This window comes from Sminthopsis crassicaudata, chromosome 3 (assembly GCF_048593235.1).
Source record: "Sminthopsis crassicaudata isolate SCR6 chromosome 3, ASM4859323v1, whole genome shotgun sequence".
In the NCBI taxonomy this organism is placed as follows: domain Eukaryota; kingdom Metazoa; phylum Chordata; class Mammalia; order Dasyuromorphia; family Dasyuridae; genus Sminthopsis; species Sminthopsis crassicaudata.
The window spans coordinates 603,031,126-603,058,465 of NC_133619.1; the positions used below are offsets into that span (position 1 = coordinate 603,031,126).

Genomic DNA, 27,340 nt, shown 5'->3' on the forward strand with positions numbered 1-27,340 from the left:
TCTAACTTCTAAAACCCCTTCCATCTTTAGTCTTCAATTATAATAATTCACACATATAGGGTTTTTTTGGTTTGTTTGTTTATGAAACACTTTCCTTTTAACTACCCTGAGCTACCTTAGATTTCCTTAAGTTCCTTCCTTCAAAGGACTGCTACTAGAGTTCTGTGTTTTTTGGATGAATGGATGGATGGATGGGTGGATGGGTGGATAGATGGTGGGTGGATGGATGGGCTGATAAATCTGCTTGCCTGATATACCAAGAGAGGAGGTTCTTTGGGATTTCTGCAAAATGTGGGTGTAGGGGAAGTAGACTGCATCCCCACCCTCATTCCTCACCTTCCTTTTTGTCCCTTTTGTCCTTTTGTCCCTTTGCCAGATGGGGGATGGGAAGAGGAGCAGCTAGGAAGGTTCTGGTCTTTGTCCCAGGTGCCGGACCAGCCAAATTTAAAAGCTAGGAAGGATTTTGGGAATGCTGAAAGGTAGAAAATTTGGGGGTTGGCTTGGGTCACTGATTAGTCTAAGAAAATGGCCTCAGAGGGAAGGTAACAGGAAGGGGATTTAGTTTAAGCCTGTGTGACTTCACAAATGTCATTTCTTCTGCCTGTATTCTTCATTCATTCCCTCCCGCCCCTCCTCAGGGCTGGGATTTGGGTCAAGCTGTTCTACCAGTGGGTAGTCTTCCTGAAAAGACTTGCTCACTTCCCTAGGTGTTCATTTAACTAGCTGGGTGACCTTGGAATAGTCGTTGAACTTCATTTCCTCCTCTGGAAAATGAGAGAGTTTACTGCTTGGGTCTCTGAAATCTCTCCTAGGCTGGGTACTGAATGTTCACAGAAATCTCAGGAGAGAGAGAGAAGGGACTTCAGAAGTCATCGTGGCCACAAATTCCCCCAAATTTCCTACCTTTCCGCGTTGCAAAGTCATTCCTAGCCCCACCATTCTAGGCTATTGTGTGTATTTGGGAGTGGGGAGTGTTGGATGGAGACTGAAACAAACCCCACCTTGGAGCTCCCTGGTCCTGTCCCTGCCCCACCCCTTCTCAGTTAAGGAAAAGGATTGGTTAACAACTGCTAGATGGAGGGGTGGGGAACCCAGAGGCAGAAACCCAGAGTTTCCAGGAGGCCCATCTGTGGAATATACATTTACTCCTGGCCTATTCCCTGAGGATTTCCCTGAAGTTGTTCAGATGTTCCTGGAGGAAAGGAGCCAAGTATCTGCAGTGGGGGGTGGGGGTGGGGTGGGGAGGGGACCGAGTTTAGGAGACCAGCCAAGCTCTGGTGACCTGTGTGGGCCTGATTAGGGATCTAAGGTGAGAGCCATTCTTCCCCAAAAGACTATTAAGCTGAAAAGGAAGGTGGGTTGGAAGGTGGGGCATTTCCGGGGGCTGCCTCTGGGTCCTGTAGTTTCCAATTAGTCCTTGAAATAGCTCACCTGTGAGGTGGGGCTGGTTGGGAATTAATTTCCTGTGCTATTTTAATTTTGCTGTATTTAATTTGCTGTTTATTTTAATTAATTAACGGTGGGTAATCGCCTTCCGAGCATCTTGCTGTTTCTCTCCTGTCTTCCTTTCTTGGGAGGGGGAGACTTGGAGGCGCTGATTGCTAGGCTGGGGGGGATGGCCTAGGCTACCCTACCCCAGTTAGCCCCTTCCCATTGTTAGGTTCCCCCACCTCAGAATTTGATTTCATTTATCAAGCAGGTATTAAGCACCAGATACTGTGCTTGGTGTAAGGGGTTACAAAGAAAAAAAATAACCCTAAAGAGAACCTGTTCTCACATATTTCACATTTTTCTTGGGGATGAACAAAAGGTAAACAGACAAATATAAAATCAGTACAAAAGATTTTTTTTTTGGGGGAGGGAACATTTATAATTAAGAAAATCAGCAAAGGTCCCTTTGTGAGATGTGAGATGAACCTCGGTGCTCCAAGAGATGGTGAGGATGAAGGGTATTCAGCCTATGCAAAAGCATGGAGAAAGGAGATGGGATGGGATATGTGTGCTGGGAAACAAGTGCAACGATTTGACCAGACTATAGCTTGCTAAGGAGGGATAATGTGCAATCAGCCCGGAAGGATAGATTAGAAGCAGATTGTAAATGGCTATTGTCCTGGGCTCCCCTCCCCTATGTCCCCTGAACTTGATTTCCATCCCATCACCTTAATCTGCCTCCTGCCCTAGCACCATCCTGAAGAGTGCCAGTTACCATGGCAATGGGGAAAGGAGTATCCAGATCCTTCTGTGTGAGGCAGTGTGTCAAGAGTACTGAACTGGAAATGAGAGCGCCGTTTTTAGCTGAGGCACTCGCTGGCTATGTGGCTTCAGCCTCAGTTCCCCCATCTGGAGAATGGAGAAAATCCTCACAAAGCTTGTTAGGATCAGGTAAAAGAATAGATGTGAGCAGCTCTGTAATCACCAATTAAAATGGAATGATTATTATGATCATGCCCAGTACCTACTTTGACCACTGGGCAGAAACAGGAACCTGTGAATGGTTGGGGGGGGGGATAGAAATGAATATTTAATCTCTCTACATAATCTCAGCCCCTCCAGATCTGATGCCGAGTCTCTTCCAGCTTTAAGCCAGATGAGCCTGATCCTGAAAGGGTTAACAGTCTGGAAGGAGCAGAGGGGAAGTGGCTTGGAGATGGGAGGAGGAGAGGAATAGGTCAGAAGACAGTGGGGGCCAGGAAGTGGGGGCCTCTGTTTCTGGGGGGAGGGGGGAGGAGGATGTGGGTTGGAGAGAAGGAAGAATGAGGGGAGAGCAGGGACTCTGAGGAGGCTGGACACATGGTGACCAACACTCTGCCCTCCCCCTCCCATGTGTTCAGACCTCTTCCCTGCCTAGTGCTTGTGCCCTGGCCACCGCCTATATTTGGCCATCTGGGCGTCCTTTGTCTCCATCGGTGTGTCTGTCTGGGCCTGGGAGCACATGAGAACCAGACTGAGGCCTGTAAGGGGTCCAGAGGAGGCCTGACTCAGGGCTTGTGGGTAAGAATTAGGCAGAGCCTCCTCTGGCCGGAGCCAAAGGTAGGAGGAGACAGGGCTCCCGCCATCAGGGATCCCTGGTCTGGAGGGAAGGCAGGGCCCCTACCCTGGAGAGCCGCCAGTCCCCGTCCGCAGAGCATCCCTGGTCCGAGGGGGAGAACTGACCATGGGGCATGGGCCCAGACCAGGGGGTTCGGAGCCAGGCATAGAATCAGTTGGTTAACAAACAGATCTTTGGAGAGCCAGATCTATGTGTAGTCCCATGTGGAGACCAAGGGATGGGAAGGGGGGGTGGGGGGATGCAGAGGAGATGAGACAACAGTCCCTGGCCTCTCCTGGTCTGGCCCCCAGAGTCCTGGTGGGGAGCCTGGACCAGAGAGCTAGTCAACATGACTGATCTGTCAGCCAGCCTTTACCCTCTCACCTGAGCTATAGGCCCCCTGCCTCAAGTCTCTCCTACTTCCCCCACTCAGTCACCAAGATTTGTTTTCCTAAAGGGTAGATCCAACTTTCTCTTTCTTCAGAAATTGCACAGCTCCCTAGTACGTCAAGGATCATACCAAAAAATTCTATGTGGAGCTTTCAAAGCCTTCACCCCCAGCCCCAACCTACTTTTCCAGCCTGATTACATGATAGCCACCCATCAGACCAAGAGTAACTCAGCCCAACTGGCCTTCTTCCCATTCTCATCCCATTCCCCTCCTCTTAGGCGCCCACCTCTCGTACTCATTGTCCCATGCCTGGAATCTACTCCCTCAGCACCTCAACTTCTTGGAATCCCATCCTTCCTTCCCTTGTAGCGATTGCTTATCCATATGTTCCTGTTATCTTCCCTGGCTACGTTGTAGGCACCTTAAAAACAGGAGCTTCTGTCTTGCTATTCCTAGGGCCTAGCCCAGCACCTGGTGTGCAATAGACATTTAATAAAGGCTCCCTAACTAGTCCAGTAAGCGTTTGCCAGTGTTCAGTGCTGCAAGATAGTTCCTGCCCTCTAGAAGCTTACATTCCACTAAGGGTAGTCTCTTTAAAAGCAAATATAAAATATTTAGAAGAGAATTCTTCCCCAATCCAGACGTGTACAAAATACTGTATCTACAGATTTTTTTTTTCCATACAGATTAATCAACCCTTTGTTTGAAAGGTTATTCTTTAGTGTCCCGGGCCTAATCGGGTCAATACAGTTGGTACCAAATGATTGCCTGCAACAATACGCTACAAGACCTCATTATTTACTGAGCCAATTTTCCAGAATTATTTTGTAAACCGTAAAATGCCTTCTAGTAAGATGATGGGGAAGAGTCCCAATGTTTCTGAGGATTTTGGTTGGGGAAGGCTTCCTATCTATCGGTAGGGTTGACTTGATTATTTTTGATTGATTCTTTGAGAGGGTCTTCTAGAGAGGGTGACTGACCAGAGAGGCATAAAGGAGCCTGGAAAGTTTAGGACACAACTTAATCTGCAATCCATTGATAGATTCTATAGGTAGGGGGAAAATTACATCTTAATTTTCATTGAACTCTGAAATTTAGCATTTCCTTCAGTTGTTTAAAAACACCATTCTGAGGTGCCCATAGGCTTCCCCCCACGGCCAGAGGGCCCCACGCCACCAAAAGGGTTAAGAGAACCTAGATGAGGGAATGGGTGATGAGTAGCCCAGGCTGAGATTAGAAAGGCAATAGATTTAGTGAAAAGTATATAGCAGATCTGGATCCATAACCTCCCTCTAACATATACTATTTGTCTGAGCCTCAGTTTCCTCACCTGTAAAATAGGAATAAAACAATTTATAGCTTTGTAAACCTTCAAGTGCTAGGAAAATGTGAGTTGCTATTATCAGCCCAACTAGTGTGTTGCCATGTAAAATGTCTGGAAAAGGTAAATTGGGGTCAGTTTGTAGAGAGGATCTCGAAAGCCAGGGAAGAGATGGGAAGAAGCATTTATGAAGTACTCACTGTGTGCCAGGTATTGTGCTAAGCACTTTTTACAAATCATAGCTCGTTTTATCCGTAGTATGGACTTAACTTGTCAGTGCTGGGCTTCCGTAGAAGGCTTTTGAGCAGAGGATCAATGTGATCAGACCTGGGATTTAGGGAGATTCTATGGACAATTTGTGTAGGTCAACTGGGACGACAAGGAGAGACAGGAAGCAGAAAGACCAGACAGTGGGCTGCACATAAGTGAAGGTTATGGAAAAGAAGGGACGCATGTAATATATTGAATAAGATTGCTCACATATATGAACACTTGGAGCCCTATAGGAGGAACACTAGATTATGTAGGAGTTCAAAAAAGGGCAGATAGCATTAAAGGATAGGATGATCAGAGAAGACTTGATTATCTTGTTTTGGTTTTTTTTGCTGCAAACTTATGATTTTATCAGTGCAAGGAACTCCCCTATGGAAATTCCCTCTACAAATGCAATTTGACAGCTCAATCAATCAGCAGGCATTTATTAGGCACCTACTGTGTTTGAGGTGCTATGACTGATGCTGGGAATACAAAACCACAAATGAAGTTGCCTCCACAATGGGTAGTGTTGATGATCTGGGGCAAAGATTAAATGGCTTGCCACAACAGATCCCCTCAGAGGTGGGATTTAGACCCAGCCAGGTCCTGTCATGTAGCCACTCTCAGAAGCAGGATTTGAATCTGGATCTCCCTAACTTCAGCATTTCTCTGTCCATTTGCCTACACTGCCCCTCTCTCTGTTTATACTCTAGATTTATCTATATAAGCATTCTGTCACTTCCCCAGTAGATGGTGAACTCCCTGAGGACAGAAATTATTTTTTGACTTGTATGCTCGATGCCTTATTCATATTGGGTGCTAATGAATGATAAAGTAGGGAGGGATGGGATGGGTGTTGGGGCCTGGGCTAGCTGTAGAATGGTAATGGGTCAGGCCAGACCAGGTCATGTCAGACCCCAGAGCCCCTACAACCCACTGGGGTTTGGCAGATATGGAGGGATGAGGAGGCTGTCTTAAGGATCAGGGAGTGATAGAGGTCTGAGTGTAGGAAACTTCGGCATTCAATCAGGCAGCTTTGAAATCTGCGCCTTTGGGGGCAGAGGGTGGCAGCGACCCGAGGCCCAGAGTCAGCATGGTCTAAATGCAAGAGCCCCAGATATTAAGTCATAACATTATTAAGATATTAAGTCATAGCAGAGATTTAGATTAGGAAAGGGTCTCGAGATCATGGAGGTCAACTCCCTTCTTTCACAGATGAGGAAAGGTCCAGAAAAGCTAAGGGGCCTGCCCATAGTTACATGGGGAGGAAGTAGCAGGCCTGAGATTCCAATCCACATCCCTTGCCTCCAAATCCTGCCCTCTTCCCACTGCCCCATGTTTCTTCCCAGATACCAGCAGCTCTCTCTCCCTTTCTTCATCTATAAAATGACAGGGTTCGGCTAGATAATCTCCAAGATCCCTCCTGGCTCTACGTTTTTTTGATTCTCTGAGAGCTCAGACAAAATCATGACTGGAGTACAGATTAGTTGAGTCAGACCGGCTGCCTAAACAGGAGGCATTGTGAAAGTGGGCAGCAGAGGACCACTGAGAGGTGATGTGGTAGGGACCAAGAGAATAAAACCCCTCGAGGACAGAAACTAGATTAACTTTGTATTGTATCAGCAGTCCTGGGTCCAGGGGTGTTTAATAAATGGTTGTTATTGGATTGATTGGCCATAAAGTCAAGCAAAGAGCTTTTGGCCAGAGAGAGTGCCAGGCCCAGAAGGTATGGTCAGAGCCTCAGCTTTGTGAGACTAGATCATGAGAGAAACCAATCTTGATAGAAGTCCATCTTGTCTCCCTGTGGCTATAGTATTTGAAAGGTTCCACTCACAACAGCCCTCTAAAGTGGATTCTTTAAAGAGATGAGCTTGATTAAAGTGGGATGAGATACAATTTGGAGAGTGCTTAGCATCAAGTCGGTGTTTAAGAAACGCTTATTTCCATCCACTGTTTTACAGATGAAGAAACTGAGGTCCAGAGACAGCAAATGACCTAGTCAGTAGCTGATGTAGCTAGTCAGTGGCAGAATTAAGACCCAGGTTCTACACTCTGAACCCCATTTGGGCTCTATCCCCCACTGTTTGAGGCAGAGAGACTCCTTATTTGGGCACAATAATGGGGCCCTGATGATGGAGACCCAGAAGGAAGTACTGGAAAGTTTGTTTTAGGAGTGAGAAAGTACATCTCCAAATGATGGCGTGGACTGGGGCCCTAGGAGACTGGCCGTTAGTACTTGGTGTGAGAGCTGCTGGTGCGAAGGTTAGACAAAGTTAGGTGGGACCAGTCTGAGAAGCTTAAATTTGATTTACTAGGCAGTAGGGAGCCATGGAAAGTATGATATCCTGGAAGCAGAAGTGACTGTCCAAAAGTTCAGGGTGGTTCAGAGCAGGGCAAGATTGTTAGAACAGCCTGGGCAAGAGGTCTGGTGTAGGGCGGGAACTATGGCAGAGGAGAGAAGGGAGCAGAGATAAAAGTGAAGGGAGAGCGGATGGACCCTGGAGAGTGAAAGGAGCAGGTCCTGAGGAAGATCGGAGCCGGCCGAGGGTGGGAGCCTAGGGGACTGGACGCGTGTCTCCCGGGGGAGATGGGGACATTGAGAAAGGGAGCTGAGATTAGTGGAGTTTATTGGGAGTATGTTGGAAAGGATGCTGAATAATCCAAGGATATGGTAGGGGGAGGGAGTGGTTAGAAACTTGGGTTGAGAGCCTGTTTCGAGAGGTCAGGGCTGTTGTCAGAGAGATATCTCACTCGGCACTTCCTGTTTTGGGGGCCTTGGCCCCCCAAAGGACTGGCTGTTCCATGTGATCTCTCTGGCTCCCCTTCCCTTCCACTGTCCTTGTTTCTGGAGGTCAGGGATGGGGGGAGCTTGGTAGGGGGAGGGAGAGACACCCTTCTTTGATTCTTCTTGGCCCAGTGTGTTGGGGGGAGAAGGGCGGGCCTGAGCTTACCCTGACCCCTTGTCCCTCTCCAGTGACTCAGCCAGTGTGTCCCTGTCTCTGGTATCTGCTCACCTTCCCTTGGGCTCTGGGGTGGGGGCGGGGAAAGGGGGAACTTGCTCTTCCTAGGAGACTGAACTGGGCCTCCAGGCTTCTGGCTCAGGCTTCTGTTCTGGGACAGGAGCTGACAGGAAACTCCCACCCTGGCTTGTCCCTTTCATTCCTGTGGGGGATGGGGAAAGGGGGGCATGGAATGAGAGTCCTCCAGAGGCCTTGGAAACCTGGAGAAGAGCAAGTGGGGGAGATGGGGAAAATTTTCTCCTTGACTCAGGTATGGTCTGAACCCAGAGGTGGGGTCATGTGACCTCAGCCTAGGCCACCTGAGCCACGCCAGGACTGCTCTGTACCTGGTCAGCCTAGAATGGGCCCAGAGGGATTTGGAGGTTCCAGATTTTGGATTTTGCCTATGAATAGGTGCCCACCTGGCCAGGGTGAATGGTAGGTGCGTCTGGCTGAGACAGGGAGGCTCTTTCTGGTGCATCTTCATTAGGGGAAGGTCACCTGGACTAGACCAGATGAGTTTAGGGGTCTCCTTTGCAGAAGCGCCGTCCTTCAGGCTCCCTCAGTTCTCCCCAGGCACCCCAGGCTGTACTTCCTCCCTCCCCCTCCCATCCCATCCAATTGCTTCCTGACAACTTCTGGCTGTGGCACTACCAGGCAGGCGGCAGCTGGACCCTCCAGGGAGAGGGGGGAGTCTCAGCCCTCCCCCCCCAGCTGCTGCCAGCCTTCCTGGCCTGGTTTCTGTGGAAACAGGGGGCAGGGGAGACAGAAATAAAACACTGTGCCTGGGTAGGGGTGCGGTGGCCAAGCTGGGGGTTAGCCCTCCCCCCTTCTCCCAAGGCCATGGGCAGAGCTGGGCCTGTTCCCAGCTTCCAGCCTTGGCTCCCAAGTGTGATACCAGGACCTCTACCCTGCCTCGGGTGGGCCGTTACTTCTCCGCTCCCCCTCTTCCTGGGATGGGGCGCAGAGTTCTTGGGAAATAAAAACCAAGCTCTGCAACTGAGAGGGAGAGAGCTATTTTGTGAGTGGGAAGAAGAGCCGGCGTCCTTGAGCGCTTCCAGCATTTAGGGCGGAGGTTTAAGGTTTTCTCCTGATCCCCAGATGATTCCACCCTGAAGTTGTGCCTTGTGGTGGGGAAGGGGGCGCCCTGGAACGGTGACTGCCCCCCCAGCTTGGCGCTGTTATTTGTTCTTAACTGTTTGAAACGAAGACTCCCCAATGTTAAATGTTTTGCCTTGTGGCTCGGTAGTTGTAAGTTCCCTCCATCCTTACCGCCCCCTCCCCCGTTTGACAGAGGAGGAAACTGAGACCCAAACAGGGCAGCCCAAACTAGTGGCAGAGGAGGGACTGGAACCCAGGGCCCTGGCCTCCCGGTGTGAGGCTTTCCTCCTCTCCCGCCCTCCCTCCAGCCAGTCCCCAAAGGCTGACCCAGAGCCAGCCGGCCCCTCCCCCGCCGCCCCACGTGACCACAACACAGCGGGCCGTCTCGGGTCTGGGGAGGCTGAGTCCCGGCCAGGAGAAAAAGCCGAAAACCCCAAATCTGCTCGGATCCTCGACTCCCGAAATAGCGCGTTGGGCCCCGGGCAGAGGCAAATTAAAATAAAAATGGGGGCGATCGCTGGAGGGGGGGTGAAAGCGAGGAGAGGGGCCGAGGGTCGGGACCCTGGGCCCGAGCCCCTCCCCCGCCCCCAGGCGAGGCCGCGAGTCCAGGAGAGGGGGCGGGCGGGCCCTTAGCGCCCGGCATGTGGCTCTCCTTTAGGGGAGACTTGGCAGGGGCCGGCGCTGGGAGCAGCCTGGATGATGGAGAACATTAGGAATTTCCTGCAGCTGGAGCGAGCGGCCCGGGGAGCAGGCGGCCGGGCGGGGGGGGCTGGGAGGGTACTGCAGGGGAGAGGGGGCGACCGGAGGGGAGGGGCAGGGGGGCAGGAGGAGTGAAAGGGCACGGAGAAGGGGCCGGACGGGAAGGCGGCGGGACCAGAGGGAAGGGGAGGGTCAGGGGGCCGAAGGGTGGCGGGGGGCAGAGGCCGGGGGACAGCAGGGAGCGGGAGGGCAGAGCAAGGGCGGCAGTGGAGGCACCGAGGCCAGCCCTGGGCAGGCGGGATGAGGGGCGCAGGGAGCGGGGCGGGGCGGGAGGGGAGGCCGCCGGGGGCGCCACCGCTGCTCAGTCCGGGCGGGGCCGGGCTCGGGCTCCGAGTTACTTTCCGCCTTCCCCCAGAAGTCCGGAGAAGGTTTGGGAGGGGGCGGATCCCTGCCCTCCGGGTCACCGGAGCCTCTCCTCCGCAGCCCCTCCCCAGGCGCGGCCTCGCCGCCCAGCCCAGAGGAGGCGTTCCCCTGGAGACGGGCGGGGGGGTGAGGTTCTGGGGGGACGGGGCGGCTCCCGAGGTCTGAGCCGGCCCCAGCCCTCGTCTCGCCCCTCCCGCTCGGGGTTTTTTCGGGTTTGGCAGGTGTCCAGCCCTCCTCCTCCATGCTGCCCCCCCCAGCCTGGGCTGAGCCGAGAAGAGAGGGGGCCAGGTGCAGGCGGCTCCCCTCCCCCCCAGTCAGATGCTCCGGAGCCCTCCCCGGGGAGCGGGGGTGGGGAGGGGGGGCAGGGATCAGGGGCAGCTCCAGGCTGCCAGGTAGCCAGAGAGCAGCGGCGAGAAAACCTGGAAGCAGACTTCTCCTCGGGCCCGGGACTGGGGCCTCTGTGAGGCCTCTTACGGGGGTGGTCCGGACCGAACCCGCGGGGCCCCCGGTCCCGGGCGTCCGAACCACTAGCCGGCGTGGAGCCCGACGCCCCCAGGTGTGAGTGTGTGCGAGGGGCTGGGGCGGGAGGGGCGCCTCGCTCCCGGGTGCGCGGCCACAGCCCGGCGGCCTCTGTCCTGGAGGGGGGCCGCCCCGAGGCCCTCACTTTCCACCGGGAGGCCGGAGCTACCTCCATTGAAAGTGCGGGACACACGCTCTGTCCCGCCTGAGCCTGCCCCGGGCCGAAGGGGTCAGACCCGGCCCGTGGCCCCAGGCCGCGTGAGCGCACGGCTATTATTAGCACTCAGGAGGCTGCAGTGAGCGAGGGGCTCTAAAGGGCCGGGGAAGTGGGGAGCCGGCGCCGAGGGAGTCGGGAGTCAGGAGTTCCCCCCTCCTCCTTAATTGAGGACTGAAGCACCCGGCAAATTGACTTGACAATTTGGCTAAGTGATAGCTAAGGATCCGTCTGCTGCCCGTGGCCCCCGCTGAATCCTGTCAGTCTTTCTCCAATCATCCTCCCATCCGGGGGAAAAATAGGGCTGGGGGTGGGGCGACCATTATGTGAACCTCTTCCTGGGAGCCCCGGGCCTCCAGGAGACATTCCTCCACCCGGGACAGGCAGCTCTTTCCCAGTTACTGGGGGCGAGGGGGTCCTAGTAACCAGAGCCAAGGAACAGAGGTTAGAGGTTATCCCCCCCCCCCCCCAGTCCCACTATGGCCTCTGAAATCCGTCCTTCCCTCAGGACCCTGGCAGAAAAGGGACCAAGTCTCACAACTCCTCTGCGTGCTAAGTCCAGGATAATGGACAAGGAGAACAGGGGCCAGAGAACACATTCTCTGCAGATTGGCTGATTCCAGAGAAGAATTGGGTGGGATTCAGCAGTGGAAAAGGCAAGGGAGGAAAGAGAACCACTGGGGACAGGACGTCAGCTGTTGGACAGTAAAACGCAGAACACTCCACCTAAGTAGGAAAGACCTTGGAAATAAAAGCACCGTGTGGTCCAGAGAGCCTTGGATTTTAGCTGGAGGATCTGGGTCCAGTGGCTGTCACTTAGTGTGGAGAAATGACAAACTCCTTCTGGGCCTTCATGTTTCTTTCTGCAAAGTGAGATAGTGATATTTGTTCTATCTCCTTCCCAGGATTGTGAGGAGGATGCTTTGTAAACCTAAAGCATTGTATAAGTGTGAACTGTTTTTATAACAATATCAGAGCTGGGAGGGTCCTTAGAACCCGGGAGGTCAGAGCTGGGAGGGCCCTTAGAACAGAGAATGTCAGAGCTGGGAGGGCCCTTAGAACCCAGGAGGTCAGAGCTGGGAGGGCCCTTAGAACCCAGGAGGTCAGAGCTGGGAGGGCCCTTAGAACCCAGGAGGTCAGAGCTGGGAGGGCCCTTAGAACCCGGGAGGTCAGAGCTGGGAGGGCCCTTAGAACCCGGGAGGTCAGAGCTGGGAGGGCCCTTAGAACACAGGAGGTCAGAGCTGGGAGGGCCCTTAGAACCCAGGAGATCAGAGCTGGGAGGGCCCTTAGAACCGAGAATGTCAGAGCTGGGAGGGTCCTTAGAACCCAGGAGGTCAGAGCTGGGAGGGTCCTTAGAACCCAGGAGGTCAGAGCTGGGAGGGCCCTTAGAACACAGGAGGTCAGAGCTGGGAGAGCCCTTAGAACCCAGGAGATCAGAGCTGGGAGGGCCCTTAGAACCCGGGAGGTCAGAGCTGGGAGGGCCCTTAGAACCCGGGAGGTCAGAGCTGGGAGAGCCCTTAGAACCCAGGAGATCAGAGCTGGGAGGGCCCTTAGAACCCAGGAGGTCAGAGCTGGGAGGGCCCTTAGAACCTGGGAGGTCGGAGCTGGGAGGGCCCTTAGAACCTGGGAGGTCGGAGCTGGGAGGGGGGGTTCTTAGAACACAGAATGTCAGAGCCAGAAGGGCTTTTAGAAACCAGAATGTCAGAGCAGGGAGGGGCCTTAGAACAGAATGTCAGAGCTAGAATGGGGCTTTAGAACTAGTGCATGCAGTATGGGAAGGCCCTTCATAGTGAAATAGGTTTCTTTGAGAGATAGTCCACAAATGAGTCAAAAAGTATTGTTTCATGTTTCCTATGTGCAGATTAACCCCTCTCTCCCTCACTAAAGGGCTTCCAGCAGAGCCTGGTAAGTAAGGGTGTTGTCTGGGATGGTGTTGCTCATATAGGGGTCAGCCCAGAAGGCTGTTGAGGTCTAATTCTGAATTTCTCTGATTTTCCCTTTACTGAATGTTTATTCCTTTGTTAGTGGCTGAGGAGGGAAAACCTGTCTCCTTTTCTGGTTTCTTAGTATTACCCTGCCACTATTGTGTTTTAGGGAGAGAGATTGAGACACAATGACTTCACGGCTTCCCTCAGTGCCCCCGAGACCCTGTGCTGAAGGAGAACTGAAAAGGAGGGAAGAGAGGTGGAGGCCCCTGTTCTCTTCCTGTGGCCTTCGCTTGGTTTACTGTTAGTTTTAAGTTGCTGGCTAGTTTGTATGTAGCCTTTTGTATCCCTAAGATACACGCCCCCCCAGTCATACCTCTTCCCCCCTTCATCTTTCACCCCTGGTGACCATCTTTCCCTGGATCAGTCCCAGAAGGATCTTTGAAACTGTTTGAATAAACCTCAGGTAGATAGTTTAGGGCTAAGGATACAAATCAAAAGTTCTCTTATTCAGAAGGTATTTGGAGTAATTGTTTTCTCTGTGACTTACCCTTGTTGAGCCTCAGTTTCCTCATCTGTAAAATGAGGGGGCTAAACTAGATGATTTCTAAGATTCCTTTCAGTTTTAATAATAATTAAAATAATAGCTGTTGGCATTTAGAGAGTGTTTGGGGTTTACAAAACATTTATTTTGTGTGCCCCTTACCACACCCCTATGGGGTAGACAGTACAAATGTATCACAGTCAGCTGGCGAAATCTGAGTTCAAATCCAGACTCACATACTAGCAATGTAATCTTAGAACTGTCACTTCTGTTTGCCTCAGTTTCCTCAACTGTACAAGGGGACTAGTAATAACACTCACCTTTAAGGTAGTTGAGGATAAAATGTTTGCTAAAACAAAACATTTTCCACAATGACCAGGTACATAATAGGTGCTATATACATGCATCTTCCCTTCACCTCCATTCTACAGATGAGTAAATTGAAGCTCAAAAAACTTGCCTGTGGCTTGGGGTGGGGTGGGGTGTGGGATTGAAGCCTCCTCCCTCTCCGTTTATTAACTGGCATACTTTTAAGGTGGGCCAGGAAGTTTTTTACAGTCTGGGGAAGAGTAGGTACTGCTGATGCTGTCTGACTTGTGTTGACTTAATTTTTTTCTAAGGCAGCTCTGGAGATGGAATAGTAAAGGCAAGTCTCTCTTTCCTGCCCTTCTCTATGTGACTCCCCACCCTCAGATCAAAGGCTTCCTAGGAAGTAACACCTGTGTCTATGCTTCTAGACTCTGGGAACCCCGGGGTTCCCAACTTTGCCTTTGGGAGGGCTCCGTGGTGGTGGCTTCTGGAGCCCCGGCTAAGCCCACCAAAGACCAAGTGCTAGGTAGGTGCCACAGGAGCTGGCGGGCCTCCGCCATGGAGCACAGTCATTACTGTAGTAAATGTCACAGTCATTACTGTATTATCCTTCACCCTACCACACCCCCTTCTTTGAGCAATAAACCCTTTCATTCCCCCCCCCCCCCCAGGTTCCTCCCTTCAGAAGCCATGAGATCTCCAGGGAAGGAGGGTTAAGGACAAAAAATATAGTTCAGGAATCACAGGAAGCCTTGAAGATCACCTAGAGGCCACCCCCCCCCCATATTTACAGATGAATCAACTGAGGCTCCTGGAGATGAAGCTCAGGTTCAAGCAAGAATTAAGTTCAAGAGCCGAGATTTGATTCCAGGTCCCCTGACTTGGAATTTAATGTCCTTTTCATGACACCATTGTGGGAGACTGCCAAGGCTTGTGTATGTGAAGGAGAGAAGGGGGACAGAAAGAGACAGGGAGAGAGGGAGGGAGAGAGACAAAGATGGAGAGACAAAGAGAGACACCCGGAGAGGCCGTGTGACAGACTTTGTCAGAGGAGACAGGCGCCTGTGAGACTGTAGCGGGTGTCTCTGGGAGGGTGTATTCGCGTGACAGACTGAGGGAGGGATGGGGGGGGGGGACCGAGTTGAAGTGTGTGTGTCAGAAGAGTGGCAAATAGTGGTGAGGTTGTGTGTGTGTGATAGAGGAAGCGGGGAGGGGGCCGCCGGGCAGATGTTTGTGGAAGAATGCACTGGAGAGGGCTCCGGGAGGTATCCGGCTGTACTGGGAGGCTGTGCGAGGAAGGGTGTCGGGCGGAGTGGGAGGTGTCGGCCTGTAGGAGGTGGAGATCGGGCTGGGGGGGGGGTCCGAACGCGGGGAGGGGGCCAGGCTTCGGTTTGGGAGGCGAGGGCTGGACCTGTGGAATTAGCCCGGGAGGGACTGGGCCCGGGTCCGGGCTTTTCTCCCGCTCGCCAGGTCGGCCCCTCCCCTGGAGGGCGCCCTCCCCTCGGGTCTGTTCCTGCCCCCTCCCCAGCCAGGTGCACCCCGAGAGAAAGAACCCGGCAGCCGGTTATTTTTATCCGTCCCCGGGCCCTGCTGCAGCCCCAGTAATTTCACCACGGTGCCTAAGTCGGGAACTGGAGTGAATTGACCTCTTAACCCTTTCCCTGCCGGGGGATTAGACTCAGTTTCCTGCTCCTTCTCCAGAACCAGTTCCATCCTTCTTTTTTTGGGGGGGCACCCTGGTGGGGGTGACAGAACCCCTCTCTCCGGGGGGGTCTGAGGGAAGGGGCTTGGCAGGCGGGCGAGAGCCAGGCAGGGAGTGATAAATATTGAAGAGGAGGGATTTCGTCGCAGGCTTGGAACAGCTGTGGATGTCACACTATCTCTCCACAGGTTTACTGACCCATTTCCATTCTCGCGGCTGCCGGTCTCCTAGCAACGGCAACAGTCCCCCCAGAACAGGCGGAGAGTGAGTGTCTGCCATTAGCCATTGCCGCATCTGTGTCAAGGTTACCCCGCTCCCTGCAAACCCGGCTCGGCTTGTTTTCAGCTGGAGCCCAGCACACCCTGTTCCCCTGCCCCCCTCCTGGCCCTGACCAGGGAAACTGAGGGGGAGGAGGAGGCGCTGAGGAGGGAAACAGCTGGAAGGGGAGCCAGCGGCACCCCCTGCTCTTCCCCGCCCCCATTCCGTTCCCGAGCTGAGTTGGGGGGGGGCGCGCGCAAAAAAAACGTTCCTCTTGTTTGCTCGCCTGGATTCCCCAGTCCCCGAGTCCTGGCCCCACCTCCTCCAGGAAGCTGGTCCTGACTAACCCCACCCAGCTCCTGTCACTCAGTGCTTGGCACTCCCTGGCTTCTGGGATTCTCAGTCCTTGGTCTCTGGCAGGATTCTCCCTCCCGGCCCCCCCCAGGCTCCCCGAGGGCACACATGGCTTGGGGTTCCAGAAGGGAGCCCTAGTCTAGCCCCTGGGCCTACAGATGAGGAAAAGGAGGTTCAGAGCAGTTAAGTGGGCTGCCCAAGGTCACACAGCCACAACATGGCAGTGGCCGCCCTGATTTCAGATCCGGGCCCTTCCTTTCGTGCCCGTGGCCTCAGACGGGGCTGTTACTCCTCGGGCCAGGGCCCCTGGAGGGCAGGGAGGGGCTCTAACCCTCCCTGGTCTGTCTGGAAGCCTCTGAGCCCAAGAGGGGCTCTCTGGGTCCCTGAATCAGAGTTGGGGGGATGGGAGCTTGTCACCCTGGTAGCCATTGATAGACTTAGTGGGGGCTGAATCCCGCTTCTGGCCTCGCTCCCTTCGGTCTGATCCTTAAGCCCAGCCACCCGCCCACCCTCCCAGTTCTGTTCTCTCCCTTCCGCTCTGGGAGGTCCTAAGGCCTGGGCTCAAAAGAGTTAAGGTGCCCCCCCCCCCCCCCCCCCCCCCCCCCCCCCGTCCATTCTCTGTCTCCCGCCCCTCCTCCCCATGGTATGTAAGTCCCCTTAGGCTGGGGGGAGGGCTTCAATGGCCTGGTAGCCATCATGTGGTCAGCCTAGACCTGACCAGTCACATTCCTGCCCAGGGGGCGGGCCCAGGGCCAGAGGGGATTGGGACTTGGTGGGGGGCCAGGTTATGGAAGGGTCTGAAGCTGGAAGGAGTCGGGGAGGAGGATCCCTGAGGAGGGATGTGGCCCTTAAGTTGGAAAGCCCGGCCGGGGCTCTGCTTCTTCTCTCTTGTGCCTCGGTCTCCTCGGTTTTCCTTTTCACCCCCACTCCCTTATTTCCCCCTCAGTCTCAGTGAACACAGCAGCAAAACGGAGAAGCCCCTCTCCCCCCTCCCTCCCCAGACCCAAAGACAGGAAGGATGGAGGCAGGGGCCACTGTCTGGGGGGGTTGGGTAGGAGGTGCAGGGGAGGTTTCATCTCAGTCTGATTTTCCTTCCTCCTGACGCCCGGTTTCTTTTTGGTGAGCATTTCTCCCATGGCTTCAGAGCTGGGGCAGGGGGTGAAAACTATTGGGGAACAGCTTTGGAGAGGAGACAGCACTGAGCTGTGGGGGGCAGAGGGGTCTTGTCCTGCTTTGCTCAGTTGCTGTAGAGTCATTTAGAATAGGAAGGTACCTTAGAGGTCAAAGGTTTCCCAGATGAGGTACCTGAGGCCCAAAGATGCTAAGGGGCTCCAAAAGGTAGTAAACAACAAAGGTGGGATTTGAACCCAGGGCTCATGACTTCTAAGCCAGGGATGTTTCCCTTACACTTTATTTTACAAATGAGTAAACTGAGGCTTAGAAGTGAAATGAGTTGCGGAGGGCCCCCCAGTGGTCCCAGTGCAGAGCAGGGAGGGACTTGGCTTCAGGGCCTGCTCTCCATGCATGGGCAGGGGTAGAGAGCGGGCCTTTGAAGCCTGGAAAGTCTGGGTCCCAGTCTCCCTTTGAACACTTCCTGACTGTGGGACACCAGGCCAGTCATTCTTGTCCCCCTCAGTGCTCTGTGAGCTCCAGAAAAAGTCGTTTCCTCATCTGAGAAGTCACAGAGTCCTCCCCTCTGCTGCCTTGTAAATCACTCCCCTTGGCTGCAGCCTCAGTTTCCCCTTTTGTACGGATAACTGAAAAGGTTTCTTCCAGCCCTGGCATTCTGTGGTTCCTCTGATTCTTTGAGTGTGTTTGGGGTGGGGGGAGACAGAGACACAGAGACAGAGCCAGGGGATGAAGGATGACCCTGCAGGGCTGGGGGGAGGTGGGTGGCTGCCAGGCAGAGGGGGAGTTTGCAATGTGATCCTGAATCTAAAATAGCCTGGGTCATTTTCAGCTGCTCCGGCCGAGGCATCTGATCCTGGGGAGGGCAGTGGAGGTGAGAAGGGGGGCAGAGAAGGCTTTCTCTGGGCCCCTGGGAAACCTGCCCCTGGGGCAGAGGCGAGGAGGGAAGAGGGAGGAGGGAGAGCTCTCCCGTTAAGGCGACCGAGGGGCCTGCAAAGGCGGGATGCAAGGGGTTAAGGAGCTACTGGCTCTGCCCTTCTTCCCGACAGCGCCCTTCAGCCAAGGTGAAAGGTTAGCTTTAAGGGGGCCAAGCCTGCTGCAGAGAATTCGAGGTCCTTGTTCCAGGCCAGAGAGCAGAGGCCGACTGCCGGAGAAGGGCCCTCTGAGCTCCTGGGGGGCAGCCTGGGTCTCAGCCGTCCTCAGAGGCAGGAGCCGCAAGGGTGGGAGCTGGTCGGGCCGGGGCTAAGGCCTACGATAAGGCAGGGCCTCGGTTCTGCTCTTCCCCGGCCCCGACTGGGTGGTCTTGGACATGTCACCTCCCAGCCCTCAGCTCCCTGCCTTTGCAGTCGGGCATCATGCAGGGCCCCTTGGCATTCGTGGGGTTCAGGCCCTTTACTAACAGAAAGGAAGGCTCATGTGTGGCGCAAGGGCTGCTGACTGAGACGTTCTAGGGCTTGGGCCAGATTTGACAGTTGGGGTTTGGGTTCTGTAGGGTTCAGAATTGCTGGGACTCCCAGAGGGATCAGTGCTTGGAATAGCTTCGGTGGGGGGTCACTGGGAGCCCGAGCCCATTGGGGATCCCCTTTAAGATGGGGACTGGCCTGGCAGTCCCCAAGGCCACCATGTCCTCTCCTCTCCCAGCCCTTCACAGCCATACTGCAGAGGGGTCAGAATCCCCCTCCCAACATTGGAGTGTGTGCTTGGGGGGGGGGCTTTGTCTGTGTCTGTGGCGGGGCCGGCGGGGCCTGGGAAGGTGATCCAAACACTGTCACTGTGGAGCCAGGACTGCTACCACCAGTGGGAATGTATTTATTAAGCCCGGTGTGACCCGCCCTGGGCCAAACTCTGGGGAATGGAGGGAAGGCAAAGACGGCCTGCCCACAAGGGGCTTGGGGGGGCGTGTCCTGGGGGAGTTGTGCCAGGGGGCGTGCCCAGTGGAGGTCACCTCTGAGGCCGTCTGTAATGGTCCTGGGAGTGGGGCAGTATCAGTGGGTGTGAGAGAGCAGGAGAGAACAAGTCCCTGTTTGTGCTCCCCCAGCCCTGGGCCTGGGCCAGGCTGAAGCGCAGCCTGCTGGGGATGCCCATGGGCCCGAGGGGCCTCTCTGGGAGCAGGACAGGGGCACACGGGCAGCCCCCCCAATACCTTTGTCCCTAACAGAGCCTTGAGCCCTGAGCACGGTCTCAATGCCAGCCTCTGCCACCAGTCAGCAGAAGCCCTTTCCAGGGACGCCATCTCCTCTCCTTGGGCTTACAGTAGGGAGGGCACACAGCCCTAGCAGGGGTCCCCAGGTGGATGGGCCTGGAGGAGAACTAGGGTCTGGCACCCAGAGACCACCAGGGAGGTAAAGGCCTGGGCTGGGAGGAGGAAGGCTCCCTGGAGGAGGAAATACCCCAGCTGTCCTATCCCCTCCCACCTCTGACTCACCAGATGCCCCCATGGGTAGGAGAGAGTGTGTGTGTGTGTGTGGGGGCAGCCCCAGGGAGAGCCAGCAGGAGATTTCCAAGCACTTAACTGCCAGGAAGGCTGGAGAAAGTCCTCTGTCCCCCCGGAACAGATGGCCCTGAAGTCTCCAAAGGCCACTCTAGGCTTCCCGGACCCCCAGTCTAGCTTCCCCCCTTCCCCTGGAGCCCTGGGAGTCAGGGTGGGGGCTGGGCTGGCCGTGCAAGGGCCAGGGAAGTTGGGGGGATGCAGACCCAGCGGCACCGAAGCAGTTAAGAGACCGCTCTGGTCCCTACGTTCCATCAGACAATTAGTGAGGCCGCCTGACAACATCACACTGAGCCAGGCAAACCTCTCCCCCCTCCCGCCCCCCCTTGCCCCCCCCACCGGTTCAGCTGTTTATTCTGAGCCTTTAACAATTGGGATTCTGACTTAGAGGAACGGGCGCCCCGCTCTGCCCTCTGACCTGCTGTTGCTGTGGCAACCAGAGCCCGGATAGGCCTTGGTGCTGTGTTAGGATTACAGATCTGAATTCACAATCTCCAGGCTCTCCTGCAGCCCATCAGCTCAGTGCTCTGGGTCCCCACTTGGGTTTGGGGGGCGGGGTGGGAGCCCTGCCCTGCTCGGGTTGTCTGGGTGCTGGCTCCCCGGAGCCCTCTCCGGGTCGGACTCCAGGCCAAAGGAGGGAGGGGCTCCTTCACCCCTTCTTCCAGGAAAGCTTCCTCCCTTTCTCATGCCCCTGCCTCCTCGGCTAAGCAGGATGTAGCCCGTCCCAGGGCTCCGGGTTGGGGGGGGGGCAGTTGGTTGGCTATTAGGGCTTAGCTCTGAGATTGCTCCTCTCCCCCTCTGTCTGGGGACCCCACGCCCCAAGCTCCCGGTGCCAGGAGCCCGTGCCCCCAAGGTGCCGGCCTCTATGGGAACGGGGGCGCCCGGCCCGGCCCCTCCCTCCAGCTCTGCAGCAACTGCCCTGTGAAACCTGAGCCAAACGCATCTGGGAGCCTCATGTGCAGACACACATTCCATTTGTGGCCGGTCCCCCCCACTCCTGGCTCCCCCCTTCCTTGCTATTCCTCCTCCTGCCTCCACCCTGTGCCTCAGCACTGCCTCCGCCTCCTCCCACTCCCCCTTCTCTCCTCCGCCTCCCCCCCACTGTCACTTTTTGTCTCCCCCATCCCTCCTCCTCCTCCTCCTCCTCTTCACACACTCTCTCTCTCAGTCTGTCTCCCTGTGTGTCTGAATGTGTCTTCTCTGTCTCTGTCTCTGGAGCTCTTCTCCTCCAGGGCCTGCGGTCTATCTTCACATTCTGTCTTTGTCTCTCAGCTCTCAGGCTCCGTTTTTGTCTCTGTGGCTCTAGGTGTCTGAGTATCCCTGGGTCTGTCTGTCTCTCTGTTTCTGAGTGGGTGGATGTCTCTCAGCTCTGTCTCTGTCTTTGTCTCTGATTGATTCTGTGGTTCCAGGTATCCGAGTATCTCCGGTCTCTGTCTCTCCCTCCCTGTCTCTGTGTCCTTGTCTCCAGGTCCGTCTCCTTCCCTACCTGCTCCCCATGGATCTCCTTCAGAGCCAGGAGCCTCACTTGGCTGTTGCCTCCATCACCACCTCCCCCCTCCCCCAGCTCTGCCTGGCAGGGACTTGGCCGCCCTCCATTCTCAGGTCCCTGGTTTGGCCACTGCAGCCTCCGGGAGGGGGGTGGGGTGAGATCAGCTGCCCTGGAGCCCAGAGAGGAGAGACGGTGGGGAAGGGGAGGGAGTTGCTGAGGCAGAAATCAGGAGATGGGGGTGGGAGTGGGAGGGTGGCCTTTCTGGAGTAAGCTTGTTGGCATCTCTGCCAGCCTGGGGATGGGGGTAGGTGGGCTGGTCAGTGTCTGGACCGGCTCCTCCCTACCCTCTAACTCTCACTAGGAAAGCAGGGTCATAATCAAGTGAGGTAATATTTGTAAAACTTTTAGCATAGTGCCGGCGCGTAGTAGGTCCTCCCCTAGTATGATCTCATAGTAGGAACCCTGGACTGGATTCAGAAAACCAGGGTTCTAGTACCAAGTTGTCCACTGACTATGGGACTTATCAATACTACCTCTCTTTGTAAGTCTCGTTTTCCTTCTATTAAATGAAGATGTTGAAATTAGATGGCTTCTGAAGTCCCTGACTTTGACATCCCTGGTTCTAAGGGCCCCCCCAGCACTGACCTCCTGTGTTCTAAGGCCCTCCCCTCCCACCCCCCTACCCCCCCTCTGGAAGTCTGAGATTGTGTCTGGTTCCCACCTGTCCCCATCACCACCTTCTCTTCAGGTGCCTCTGACTCCTCCTTTGTGGTACCTGGGGAGCAGGGCAGGCCTTGGGCTTTGGGAGGCCATGTTATCTTGATGTGCCCTTGGGATGTTCAGGGATTTGGTGCCTCTGGCCACTGTTCTTCCCTCTGACCTGTCTGGGAGAGCCCCTGGGTGCCAGCCCCCCCCTCCCGGAGCAGCAGTGTCCAGGGAGCGTGGCCCTAGCACTATGCAGGAGGAGGTCCTGTGAGGCTGCTATTGGAGGCAGGAGGGTAGCTGGGAAGCCAGGGCTGAGGGCTCTCAGGACCTTTGTACCTTCTGGGTTTCAGGTTCCAGCCTTTTGGTTCACCAACCTTGAATTTAGCTAAATTGCCCCTCTCGCCTCCCCAAGCTGAGAGACAAGGCTGTTGGGAACAAGCCCTGCTGTGGAGAATTGGCCCTTGCTGCTGCCCTGCCCACCTGGCCACCCTGCCCACCTGGCTCCCATCCATTACTCCTGTAAGCTACTTCCCCCCTTCCCTCCTTATACAGCCACACCCCCAGCTTAGATTGTAAACTTCTTCAGGGCAAGCATTGTTTTTACCTTCTTTTGTCTTGCCTGAACTCTGCAGGATCTCTGGTACATAGTAAGCCCTTAAAGAAACCCACGTGTTCTAACTTGACAATGGAGATCTGGAGCCTCGCTGCCCCCAGCTTCTACCACCCTGGTCCTTGGTCAGCTCTCCAGAGCCTCATTGTTCCCATCTGTACAATAGGTCCACTTCTCCTCCTTCCTGACTTCTGCCCAGGGACCAGGCCCTGTGAGATCTCTGGCTCACAAAAGTGGGGCTTCAGTGAGCAGGAGAGCTCACTGGGAGTTGCCCATGAGTGAGGGCCCCCTTCATGGGCACCGCAGACCCCTGAACTTGCACCCTTTCCCAAATCTGACAGAGCTCTGCCTGGGACCAGAGATGAGGTGAGAGCCCTGGGTCAGGAGCCTGCCTGGGATTCTGGGAAGCCTAACCTGGGGAGGGGGCTGGAGGCCTGGATAGAAAACACTCCCCCCCCCCCAGTCTGATCTGCAGGCCACATACCCTTCCCCCCCCCCCTGCAGTGGACCTCTGGGCCTGGGGCTTTGTGCTATAGCCCCTCTGGCTCTGGGTGGGGAGCCAGGGGCTGTTCGCTGAAAGGAAGGGGCTGGGGCTGGGGGTAGGAAGCATGGGCCCAGTCCCTGAGTCCCTCCTGCCTTCCCCCAAAGAGAGGCAGGCTTCTGTCCAGGCCCTCCCCAGCCCTCATGGCCCTTCAGAGGCAACAGTCTCTAGGTTGCCAGGGCAACAGGGTCCCAGGCCAGGCCTCAGGGAGGGGCTGGGCAAGCACTGACTCCTCAGCACTTTGTCTGGGCCCCCACAGCCAGGTTTGTGGCTCTGGACAGCTGGTCTCTCCCACAGGCCAAGGGAGGGCCTGGCCCGCCCCCAGAGATCCAGAGCTGGGGGGCGGGGAAGCTTGGCTGACTGGGCCCAGTGTCCTGGCCTGGAGGCCCTGGTTCCTCTCTCGCACCCCGTCTCGTCCTGCTCATGGGGTGCCCTGTCTCTGGCTCTCCCCAAGCACCTTCCCTTTTGACCAGTTTTTTGATACAGTCCTCTGGACAGCCAAGAGGGGTGCCAAGAGGGGTGCTGTCCAGATGGGGAGAGGGGTGTCCTTTGCTACTCCCCAGGCACGCTGCAGTGCATTCTGGGATGGGGAGCCTGGCGCCCCCCCCACACACCCCCATTTCTCTGCGGGCGGGGGAACAAAGCTGGCACTGAGGCCGCAGCTAAAATTAGCCCGCTTCCCTGTGCGGGAGCGAGCGCTGAGCATGCCAGCCGGCCGGAGCGCTGCTGCCTCAGCAGGCCATCTGTCACTAGGTTTTGTAAGCCCCCCAAAAGCCCCCAGCCCCTCTGAGGGAGGCGTCCCGGTGAGGAGTCCGGGCCAGGGGACCCAGGAGCAGAGATGGGGAGCCCGACCCCCCTCCTTCCTCGGTCCAGTCAGAGCCCCCTCTATTCTCACTCTCCTGGAACGGCCTGGTCCGACTGCTGCTTCCAGACTGCCGTGGTGCAGCTGTGTGGTCTTGAACAGATCATCTGCCTTGCTAGGGACGCATAAAATGCGGGGGTCCAGTGGGTGAAGTCCCTTGACACATTGGAGGGAGCACTGGCTGGCTTTGCCTCTTGTCTGTATGGCCTTGGATGAGTCATATGGTAACAGTCCTGACAGATAGTGCTCCATGGGCTGGAATTATTGCCGTCTTAACCTTAAGCCCTGTGAAGCAGACACTCTTCATCCCCATTTCACAAAGGGAGAAGCTGAGGCACTGAGCAAAGAAGTAGCGTTCCCAGGGACACACAGCTAGTAAGACTCCTGAACTAAGGTCTCCCTGACCAAGTCTTCCCTCTGCCCATCCTCAGCCGCCCCTGCAGTTTCCCCGTTCCCTCCGAGATCAAGTACAGAAAAGCCTTCTCACCCCCTCTGCCTTCCTGGTCGGCTTAGATCTTTCTCCCAGTTAGGTGTTGCTTTGTTCCAGGGACATTGCCCTCCCAGCTCTCCCACAAACGCGACCCTCATCCTCTCCTCTGACTACTGACCTCCCGGCTTCCTTTAATCCCAGCTAAAGTCCTCTCTTCTGCAGGGAGCCCCCCAGCCCCTCAATCCCAGTGCTTCCCTCCCATTAATTGTGTCTGTTTATCCTGTAGGTAGTATGCTTTGTATATAATGTTTGCATGTTGCCTTTCCCATTAGATTGTAAGCTCCTTGAGGGCAGGGACTACTTTTTGCCTCTTTACATCTCCCCCATGCTTAACTCGGTGCCTGACACATAGGAGGCACTTAATAAATGGAGATGGAAAGATTGACCGCCTAGAGTAGCACCTGATTGCTCTGGGCATTGGTCTTCATGTCTGAGAAATGAGAGGGGTGGATGAGAGCAATGGTTTTCGACTTTTTTTGTGTGATGGAACCTTTGGCCATCTGGTAAAACCTCCAGCCCTCTTTAAAATATATGAAATAAAATGTATGACAAGGGAAACTAACTCTAGAAATAGTTATCAAAAAAAAATTTTTTAAGTTCCTGGACCCCAGGTTAAGAAATGGGTCTCTAAGACCCCTTCCACCTCTAGACTATGGTCTTCCAACTTCTGACATCTCATGTTCTAAGATTCCTCCCAGCTCCAACATCCTGGGTTCTAAGGCCCCTCCCAGCTCTGACCTCCTGGGTTCTAAGGCCCCTCCCAGCTCTGACCTCCTGGGTTCTAAGGGCCCTCCCAGCTCTGACTTCCTGGGTTCTAAGGGCCCTTCCAGCTCTGACATCCTGGGTTCTAAGTCCCCTCCCAGCTCTGACTCCCTGGGTTCTAAGGGCCCTCCCAGCTCTGACCTCCTGGCTTCTAAGGCCCTCCCAACTCTGACATCCTGGGTTCTAAGTCCCCTCCCAGCTCTGACTCCCTGGGTTCTAAGGGCCCTCCCAGCTCTGACTTCCTGGGTTCTAAGGGCCCTTCCAGCTCTGACATCCTGGGTTCTAAGGCCCTCCCAGCTCTGACATCCTGGGTTCTAAGTCCCCTCCCAGCTCTGACTCCCTGGGTTCTAAGGGCCCTCCCAGCTCTGACCTCCTGGGTTCTAAGGGCCCTCCCAGCTCTGACCTCCCGGGTTCTAAGGGCCCTCCCAGCTCTGACCTCCTGGGTTCTAAGGGCCCTCCCAGCTCTGACCTCCCGGGTTCTAAGGGCCCTCCCAACTCTGATCTCCCGGGTTCTAAGGTCCTTTCAGCCCAAACAGCCTATGTCTTGTGTTGTTCTTAGCTGCCTGAGTGCCATTTCATGAGGAGGGAAGGGGGGGAGAACCTTTCCCCCCACAAAAACCACTCAAAAGGAAGTTAGACCTTTCCCCTCACCCATTCTTTCCCCTCCACCACCAGGTTGAAGGGGAAAATCAGGGAGTGCCTTTAGTCATCATTGATCTTCTCTACTGTAATTTAGGGGTTGTGCACATGAGTGTTCCATGCCTTGCCCCTCTGAGGTCCACAAGGCCAAGAGATGCCCCCAAATTATCATGGAGTCTTGGACTTCTGAGACAGAATCCCAGTTCTCCTTCCTAGTTGTCTGCGTGTGGGTCCTCAGTTCCCCCCCCCCCCATCAGTTGATCAGATGAGTCTGGAGATTCTCGTTCTAATAAAGTAGAGGGAATTTTGCTCCAGTCAAAGGAGTCAGTTCTGCTGTTTCTCAGCTTTATTCTGGACAGGTCAGTTCCCTTAGGAGCCTGGTTGAGCTGGGTTTTTATCAGTAAAGTAGGGATAATCATAAAGTTTGCAAAGAGCCACGTGAGGTAGATGTCATTTAGAGTCTTATGTTATAATAGAAGCCCTTGAATTGCTTGTGATCATTCAGACAAGTTTAGGGTGTGAATCCAGGCCTTTTTGACTCCAAACCTGGTACCTTTTATGCTATCCTGTGCCGTTGCCCTTAGTGTGATCCCCTAAAAAACCTTAAAAGACAATTGGAATAGGAATAATTTCTCTGATTTTCCCTCCGACCTTATACTGAAGAAATAGCTCCAGAATGGTTGCATGTGTTTTCCAGAGTCACACAGCAAGGCACAGAACAGGCCGGGCCTAGAACCCATTGCATTTTGGCTCCCTGCCTTTCACACCAACCTCTGACCGCTGTAGACTCAGCCTTTTCCCCTAAGTGACTCATCTGGCCTCCCTCCCTCCCCCTCCCTTAGCCTAGCCCTGGGAGTTGAAATTGGGGAGCTGGGGGAGTCTCTTTGGCCCTCCACTTCCTGCCACACAGGCCTGCCCTCAGACTGTGGCCCAGACCTGGCAGGGGGTGGGGTTGGGCACCAGGGTGCTCCCTGTATCCTCTCTGTCTCCTCCCCTCCCCACTTCCACCCCCCAAGACAGGGACAGATAGACCCAGACCATCCCCCAGGTCCTGTTTATTCTTGCCCCACTGCCAGAATCCTTCCCAACACTTTCTCCATTGCTGCCACTGGGTCCCCCAGACGCTCCAACTGAATTAAATAATAAATAACAGGGCAGAAGAGGGAGGGTGAGATTAAGAGTTATTGCAAGAGAAAGGGAGGGAGGGAGAGAATGTTTGTTTCCAGAGGAGGGCTGCAACAAGCCGGGTTAGGGGACTGAGTGCCCTGGAGAAATGCAGGGTAGGGAAGGAAGGGTAAGCACATTAGCTACAGCCCTCACTGGAGACCCAGGGAGTGGGAGAAGGAGGCCTGGAAGGGATCTGCGTCTGGCTCCGGCTCTGGGAGAAGGGTGGAGGCTGGACACCCACCCTCAGCCTCCAAATGCCTGGCTTTCCCTGCAGGGAATGGAGTGAGCTCTGGCCCACTCCATGGGGAGGAGGCAGTCCGTGTGCCCCCAGCATCCAGGCCCCCGTTTCTTGCTAGGTCTTTGGGTGCCTACGAAAGGCTGGGGCCCTCTCCCCTGCCTCTGACACCAGATGGACTT

General features: G+C 55.1%; 1 protein-coding gene across 12 annotated transcripts in view; it reads left to right on the plus strand.

The window, feature by feature from the left end:
- Window positions 1–27,340, plus strand: part of AHDC1 (AT-hook DNA binding motif containing 1) — an 83,561-nt gene that overhangs the window by 18,511 nt on the left and 37,710 nt on the right. For 2 of the 12 annotated variants that reach the window (XM_074305664.1, XM_074305665.1), the window contains one exon: window positions 15,619–15,694. The exons of 8 other annotated variants lie outside the window; for them this stretch is intronic. The gene's annotated coding sequence lies outside the window, so the exon portion shown is untranslated. Of the gene's footprint in view, window positions 1–10,579; window positions 10,776–15,618; window positions 15,695–27,340 lie in introns of those variants that run through there. 2 more of the 12 variants (XM_074305667.1, XM_074305666.1) reach the window with 2 other exon arrangements.